Raw genomic sequence first — 6,585 nt, 5'->3', positions numbered from 1 at the left:
TCTGCCTGGATTATTTACGCTGGTGGCTGCAAAAACAGTGGCTTTCTAATTTTGTCAATTTTTCTCCTTTCATTAGATTATATGCTCTTGAACAAAAAGGAACTCTTCCCTTTTTTCACTATGGACTCATGGATTCTTTTTTTACTTAATACGCTATTAAGTCCATTACTGCTGTTACTCAATTTTTCTTCAGTTTGTCAGGTTATCACTTACATAAGCGAAATGCACAAATTAAGTATTTATTGATGAATTTTGACCTAAGTATATGCCTGTTTAATGAACACCACAATCTAACTGACACCTTAACAGCTATAGAACATTTCTACCACTCCAGAAAGCTTTCTTAGGCTCCTTCGTCAACTCCCAGCCCCCAGGCAACCACTGTTCTGATTTTCATTGTCATAAATTAGTTTTGACTGTTCTAGAACTTCATTTAAATAGAAACATACGCAGTGTAGTCTTTGTGTCTGGCTTCTTTCACTCAGCAGGTTTTTGAGATTGATCTATGTTATTCCGTGCATCAGCATTTTACTCCTTTTTATTGCTGGAAGTATTTCCTTGTAAGAATATACACAATTTGTTTATCCATTCTCCTGTTGATGGATATTTGGGTTATTTCTAGCTTGGGGCTATCATGAATAAAGCTAATTTTATACAAAGTTAGTACATTCTTATACAAGTTTTGGGGATGTATGTTTTCAATTCTCTTTCATTATTCTTTTTAATGCTCAAATTGTCCTAAATTCAACCAGTGGTAGACCTTTTCAAGCCAGTTTCTCTGCCCTTTCGATATCTTCTGGCACAATCTTCATTTTAAACAGCCCCTGTATTACTTGAATTTATAAAACTATGTGATCTGATCTGAGTTCAGAAAACACAGCCACTCTAGATCTCTGCTCCAATCCCCACAGATTTAGATTCTTCCCTGTTTCCATAGCCAGTCACTCCTTCATCTACAACAGTGGTTCTTAACCCTCTGGGGGCTTGTGGACCCTTTTATGATTAAAGTTTGAATGCTTTCTCTCCAAAAGACATGCATACACACACACAAATTTTGCCACAGGGTTCTTGGATTGGCCTCCAAACTAGCTGTCCATTCACTGAACACTTACTGTGTATTAGAAATTATGCTAGAAATGTAAAAGTAAGACAGGAAGAAAATTAATATTTACAAAAGGCCTACAGTGTGTGCTCCAGACATTGTGTCAAGAGTTTTGTACATGTCATCTGAACAAAGAGGCATAAAATAGGGAGTTCATAAGTGAATATCATAGCAAAATGGAATATATGCAGTTATAAATAAAAGCTTATAAGTAAATAAACCTTATAAATAAATTTAATATGGTCATTAAATTTCATTCATTCACCAAATGTTTATTGGAAACTTACTATATAGTTAAGTTTAGGTGGGCACTGTCCAAGGAACTGGGAATATATCTGTGAATAAGATAAACATTGTACCTTCTAGGACCCAGAGTCTAGTGGAGGAAGAAAGAAAATAAGCAATTACAATCCTAGCTCCAATCCATACAAGCATCATAAGCTTGAGAGATACAGTAGTCCCCGCTTACCCATGGGGGATACCTCTAAGACCCCTAGTGGATGCCTACCGGATAGTACCAAACCCTGTATGTACTATGTTTTTTGCTATACGTACACACCTATAATAAAGTTTAATTTATAAATTAGGCACAGTAAGAGATTAACAGCAATAACCATAATAAACCAGAACAATTATAACAACATACTGTCATAAAAGTTATGCGAATATAGTCTCTCTCTTTCTCTCAAAACATCTTATTGTGCTGTACTCACCCTACTTCTGGTGATGATGTGTGGTGATAAAATGCCTATGTGATGAGATGAAGTGAAGTGAAGGACACAGGCATTGTAACAGCGCTAGGCTACTATTGACCTTCTAATGACACACCAGAAGGAGGTCATGGGCTTCCGGAGCACAGTTGACCTTGGGTAACTGAAACCACAGAAAGCAAAACCAGGGATGAGGGGGGACGACTGTACTTTCTGAAGCCTCAATTTGCCTATGTATAAATGGAGAAAATAACAGCATCTACCTCAATGGATTGTCCTAAGTTGTATGTGAGATAATAGTATAAATCACTTAACACAGGGCCTGTCACAAAGAAATCACACAAAAAAATAGTTAAGTTGTTTTCATTACATAAGTTTCCTGTTCAAGAATATATAAAATTCAATGGCTTTAAACTGGCATTTTTTTTTAACAGTAGAAATTTATTCTCTCATAGTTTTGGGGGCTTCAAGTCTGAAACCAAGGTGTCAGCTCCCTCTAAAGGCTCTAAGGAAGAATCCTGCCTTGCCTCAGCTTCGGGGGGTTGCCAGCAATCCTTGTCATTCCTTGGCTTGTAGCTACATCATTCTATTTTCTGCCTGTCTTTACACGGTCATCTTCCCTGTGTGTGTGTCCCTGTCACTGTATGTCCAAATCCCTCTCTCTTTATAAGGGCACCAGTCACTGGATTTAAGCACCCACACTGTATGACCTCTTCATAACTCAATTATTAAAGGCCCTATTTCCAAATAAGGTCACATTCACAGGTTATGGGTGGGCATGAATTTTAGAGGGATGCTGTCAACCCAGTGCATAACTAAGGAGGAACCTATGTTAACCCTCATGCCTGGGTCCTTTTAGATATATATTTAATTAAGGTATCACTGATACACAACCTCATGAAGGTTTCACATGAGCAACATCGTGGTTTAACATTCACCCCATATTATCAAGTCCCCCACCCCCATCCCATTACAGTCACTGTCTGACAGCATAGTGAGATGCTTTAGAGTCACTACTTGTCTTCTCTGTGCTGTACTGCCTTCCCCATGACCTACCTTTATTGTGACTGTGAATTATAGTGGCCCTTAATCACCTCCTCCCTCCCTCTCCCTCCACCCTCTCCAACCCTTTCTCTTTGGTAATCGTTACTCCCTTCTTGGAGCCTGTGACTCTGCTGTTGTTTCATTCCTTCAGTTCTGCTTTGTTGTTAACTCCACAAATGAAGGAAATCATTTGGTACTTGTCTTTCTCCACCTGGCTTATTTCACTGAGCATAATACCCTCTAGCTCCATCCATGTTGTTGCAAATGGTAGGATTTGTTTTCTTCTTATGGCTGAATAATTTTTCACTGTGTATATGTACCACATCTTCTTTATCCATTCATCTACTGATGGACACTTAGGTTGTTTCCATATCTTGGCTATTGTAAATAGTGCTGTGATAAACATAGGGGTGCATATGTTTTTTTGAATCAGGGATCTTGTTTTCCTCTGGTAAATTCCTAGAAGTGGAATTCCTGGGTCAAATGGTATTTCTTTTTTAGTTTTTTGAGGAAACTCCATATTGCTTTCCACAGTGGTTGAACTAATTTACATTCCCACCAGCAGTGTAGGAGGGTTCCCTTTTCTCCACACCATTACCAGCATTTGTTGTTCCTTGTGTTTTGCATTTTGGCTGTCCTAACTCGTGTGGGGTGATACCTCATTGTGGTTTTAATTTGCATTTCCCTGATGATTAAGCAATGTGCAGCATCTTTTCATGTGCATGTTGTCCATATGAATTTCTTCTTTGGAGAAGTATCTGTTCATATCCTCTGCCCATTTTTTAATCAGGTTATGTTTTTTGGGTGTTGAGGTGTGTGAGCTCTTTATTTATTTTGGACGTAAGCCCCTTATTGGATAAGTCATTTACAAATATGTTCTCCCATACTGTAGGATGCTTTTTGTTCTGCTGATGGTGTTCTTTGCTGTACAGAAGCTTTTTAGTTTGATGTCATCCCATTTGTTCATTTTTTCTTTTGTTTCCCTTGCCCAAGGAGACGTGTTTAGGAAAAAGTTGCCCATATTTATATTCAAGATATTTTTGTAAACTGGCATTTTTAAAGCTCTACACAATCCAGTTCTTCCCTTTAAGTATTCAACCCTAATTCCATACTTCCTCACATGTCCTTCATGTTCCAGGATGACTTAGAGACCCCCTGCCATGCTAGGGCATGATCCCACAATCCTCCAAATCCCACATCTTCTTTAAGATTAAATTTCTGCCCTTTTCATAACTCTGGAAGCATTTTTGGTCAGACTCTCACAACTTAACTCTTGCTCACAAATCTTTTTAGTATTGTTGAGTTACTGGTTCTAGTGGTTTCTTTCCTTCCTCAGTAGATTGCATCTAATAAGGGATAAAGCAATCAGATAACCTTTCCCCCCCTTTTAAGATATAGCTCAAAACATACTCAAAGTGTTGTTTCCTTGAATTATATGTGCAGTTATTCCAATATTATTGCAAAGGTTCAATCCCTTTTTGGAATTCCTCTTTGGAAACAATCCAAAAAATGACTTTTAAAAAGAAAAAAACATCTAAGTAAAAGCCACTGCCTCTGAGTCTTTACTACTATTCTTGGGAACCTTCTGACAGGCAACAAATTCAAATTCTCTGGTGGATTTGGAGTCTTAAAAAAAAACCAAAATTCTTCTGAGTGGAGCTTGATGAATACTGGATGATTAATACCATTTTTCTGTTTGTTTGGGCTTTTAAGCTTTTTATTTGGAGTAATTTTAGATTTAAAGAAGAGTTGCAAGGAAGGACACCATCAGCAGAACAAAAAGGCATCCTACTGTATGGGAGAATATATTTGTAAATGACATATCCGACAAGGGGTTAACATCCAAAAAAATAAAAATAAAGAACTCAAATGCCTCAACAGCCAAAAAGCAAATAACCTGATTAAAAAATGGGCAGAGGATATGAACAGACACTTCTCCAAAGAAGAAATTCAGAAGGCCAAGAGGCACATGAAAAGATATTCCACATCTCTAATCATCAGAGAAATGCAAATTAAAACCACAATGAGGTATCAGTTCACACCAGTTAGGATGGCCAACATTGAAAAGACGAGGAACAACAAATGCTGGGGAGGATGCAGAGAAAGGGGAACCCTCCTACACTGCTGGTGGAAATGTAAGCTAGTTCAACCATTGTGGAAAGCAATATGGAGGTTCCTCAAAAAACTAAAAAAGAAATACCATTTGACCCAGGAATTCCACTCCTAGGAATTTACAAAGAATATAATTTCTCAGATTCAAAAAGACATATGCACCCCTATGTTATTGCAGCACTATTTACAATAGCCAAGATATGGAATCTAAGTGTCCATCAGTAGATGAATGGATAAAGAAGATGTGGTACATATACACAATAGAATATTATTCAGCCATAAGAAAGAAACAATTCCTACCATTTGGAACAACATGGATGGAGCTAGAGGGTATTATGCTCAGTGAAATATGCCAGCAGAGTAAGACAAATACCAAATGATTTCCCTCATTTGTGGAGTATAACAATGAAGCAAAACTGAAGGAACAAAATAGCAGCAGAGTCACAGACTCCAAGAAGGAACTAGCAGTTACCAAAGGGGAGGGATGTGGGAGGGCAGGTGGGGAGGGAGGGAGAAGGAAATTGAGGAGTATCATGATTGGTGCACATGGTGTGTGTGGGGTCACGGGGAAGACAGTGTAGCTCAGAGAAGACAAACAGGGACTCTGGCATCTTACTACACGGATGGACAGTGACTGCAGTGAGGTACGGGGGGGATTTGATAATACGGGTGAATGTAATAGCCACATTGTTTTTCTTGTGAAACCTTCAGAAGAGTGTATATCAAAGATACCTTAATAAAAAAGAAGAAGAAGAAGAGTTGCAAGGATATTCTCTTACACTCTCTACCCAGCTTCCCCTAATATTAACATTTTACATAACCATCATTTTTATGATTTTTTAAAGCTGCAGTACAAGGAAAAGAAATCCCAGATGACTGTTGTCTGGCAATCCTAGAAAGCAATCAGTCAAATCAGAACAGACTCTATGAGGTAAAAAAAAAGATTCCAAACAGGAATTAATGTCAAAAATAGGAAAAGGGAACCTCAGTTCAGATTCTTCAGGATTAAAAAGACCATAAGATATAACAAAAAATTTTATGCCTGTACATTTGAAAATTTAGATGAAATGAATAAATTTCTAGGGAGAAAACCACACAAATGGACACAAGAAATCACAGAAAATTGAAATAATCTATAGCTATTAGAGCAATTAAATCTATAATTTAGAAAACCTTCCCACAAAGAAAACTGCAGTCCCAAAATGTCTGTGAAATTCCCCGAACTTTTAAGGAAGAAATAGTACTAACAAACACAATTGATTCCAAAGACCAGAAAAAAAGGTACCATTTCCTGACAAAGCCAGCATAACATTAATGCCCACACAGGACATGAGATTCAAAAAAAATTGTATTTACTTAATTCAAGCTGCTTTCCTTAACGAGGCCTCATCAATTTGTGGTGGTGATGCTGGGAACATCTAGTACCCAGCTCTCAAATTTGAGCTTACATCACAATCACCTGAAAGGCTGGTCAAACCACATTTTGCTGGCCCCACCCTCAGAGTTTCTGATTCAGAAAGTCTGGGGTGGGGCCCAAGAGCTGCAATTTGTGAGGTGGCTGCACCAGGGATCACATTTGAGAACCACAGATCCAGTGGCATATATGCTGAAATCTTA

The 6,585-nt window shown here is 38.0% G+C and overlaps 1 long non-coding RNA gene across 1 annotated transcript in view; it reads right to left on the bottom strand.

Annotated features, from left to right (window-relative positions):
- The window catches only part of LOC140849756 (uncharacterized), an 8,530-nt gene extending 2,152 nt beyond the window's left edge, over positions 1–6,378 (bottom strand). The window contains exons 1-2 of the long non-coding RNA XR_012131940.1: positions 6,325–6,378; positions 1,816–1,975 (exon numbers count right to left, since the gene is read on the bottom strand). This is a non-coding gene — a long non-coding RNA (uncharacterized lncRNA). The remainder of the gene's footprint in view (positions 1–1,815; positions 1,976–6,324) is intronic.
- Positions 6,379–6,585: the final 207 nt, after the last annotated feature.

The sequence above is a fragment of the Manis javanica genome, chromosome 5, assembly GCF_040802235.1.
Source record: "Manis javanica isolate MJ-LG chromosome 5, MJ_LKY, whole genome shotgun sequence".
In the NCBI taxonomy this organism is placed as follows: domain Eukaryota; kingdom Metazoa; phylum Chordata; class Mammalia; order Pholidota; family Manidae; genus Manis; species Manis javanica.
This window is presented reverse-complemented; position numbering and strand designations above follow the sequence as displayed.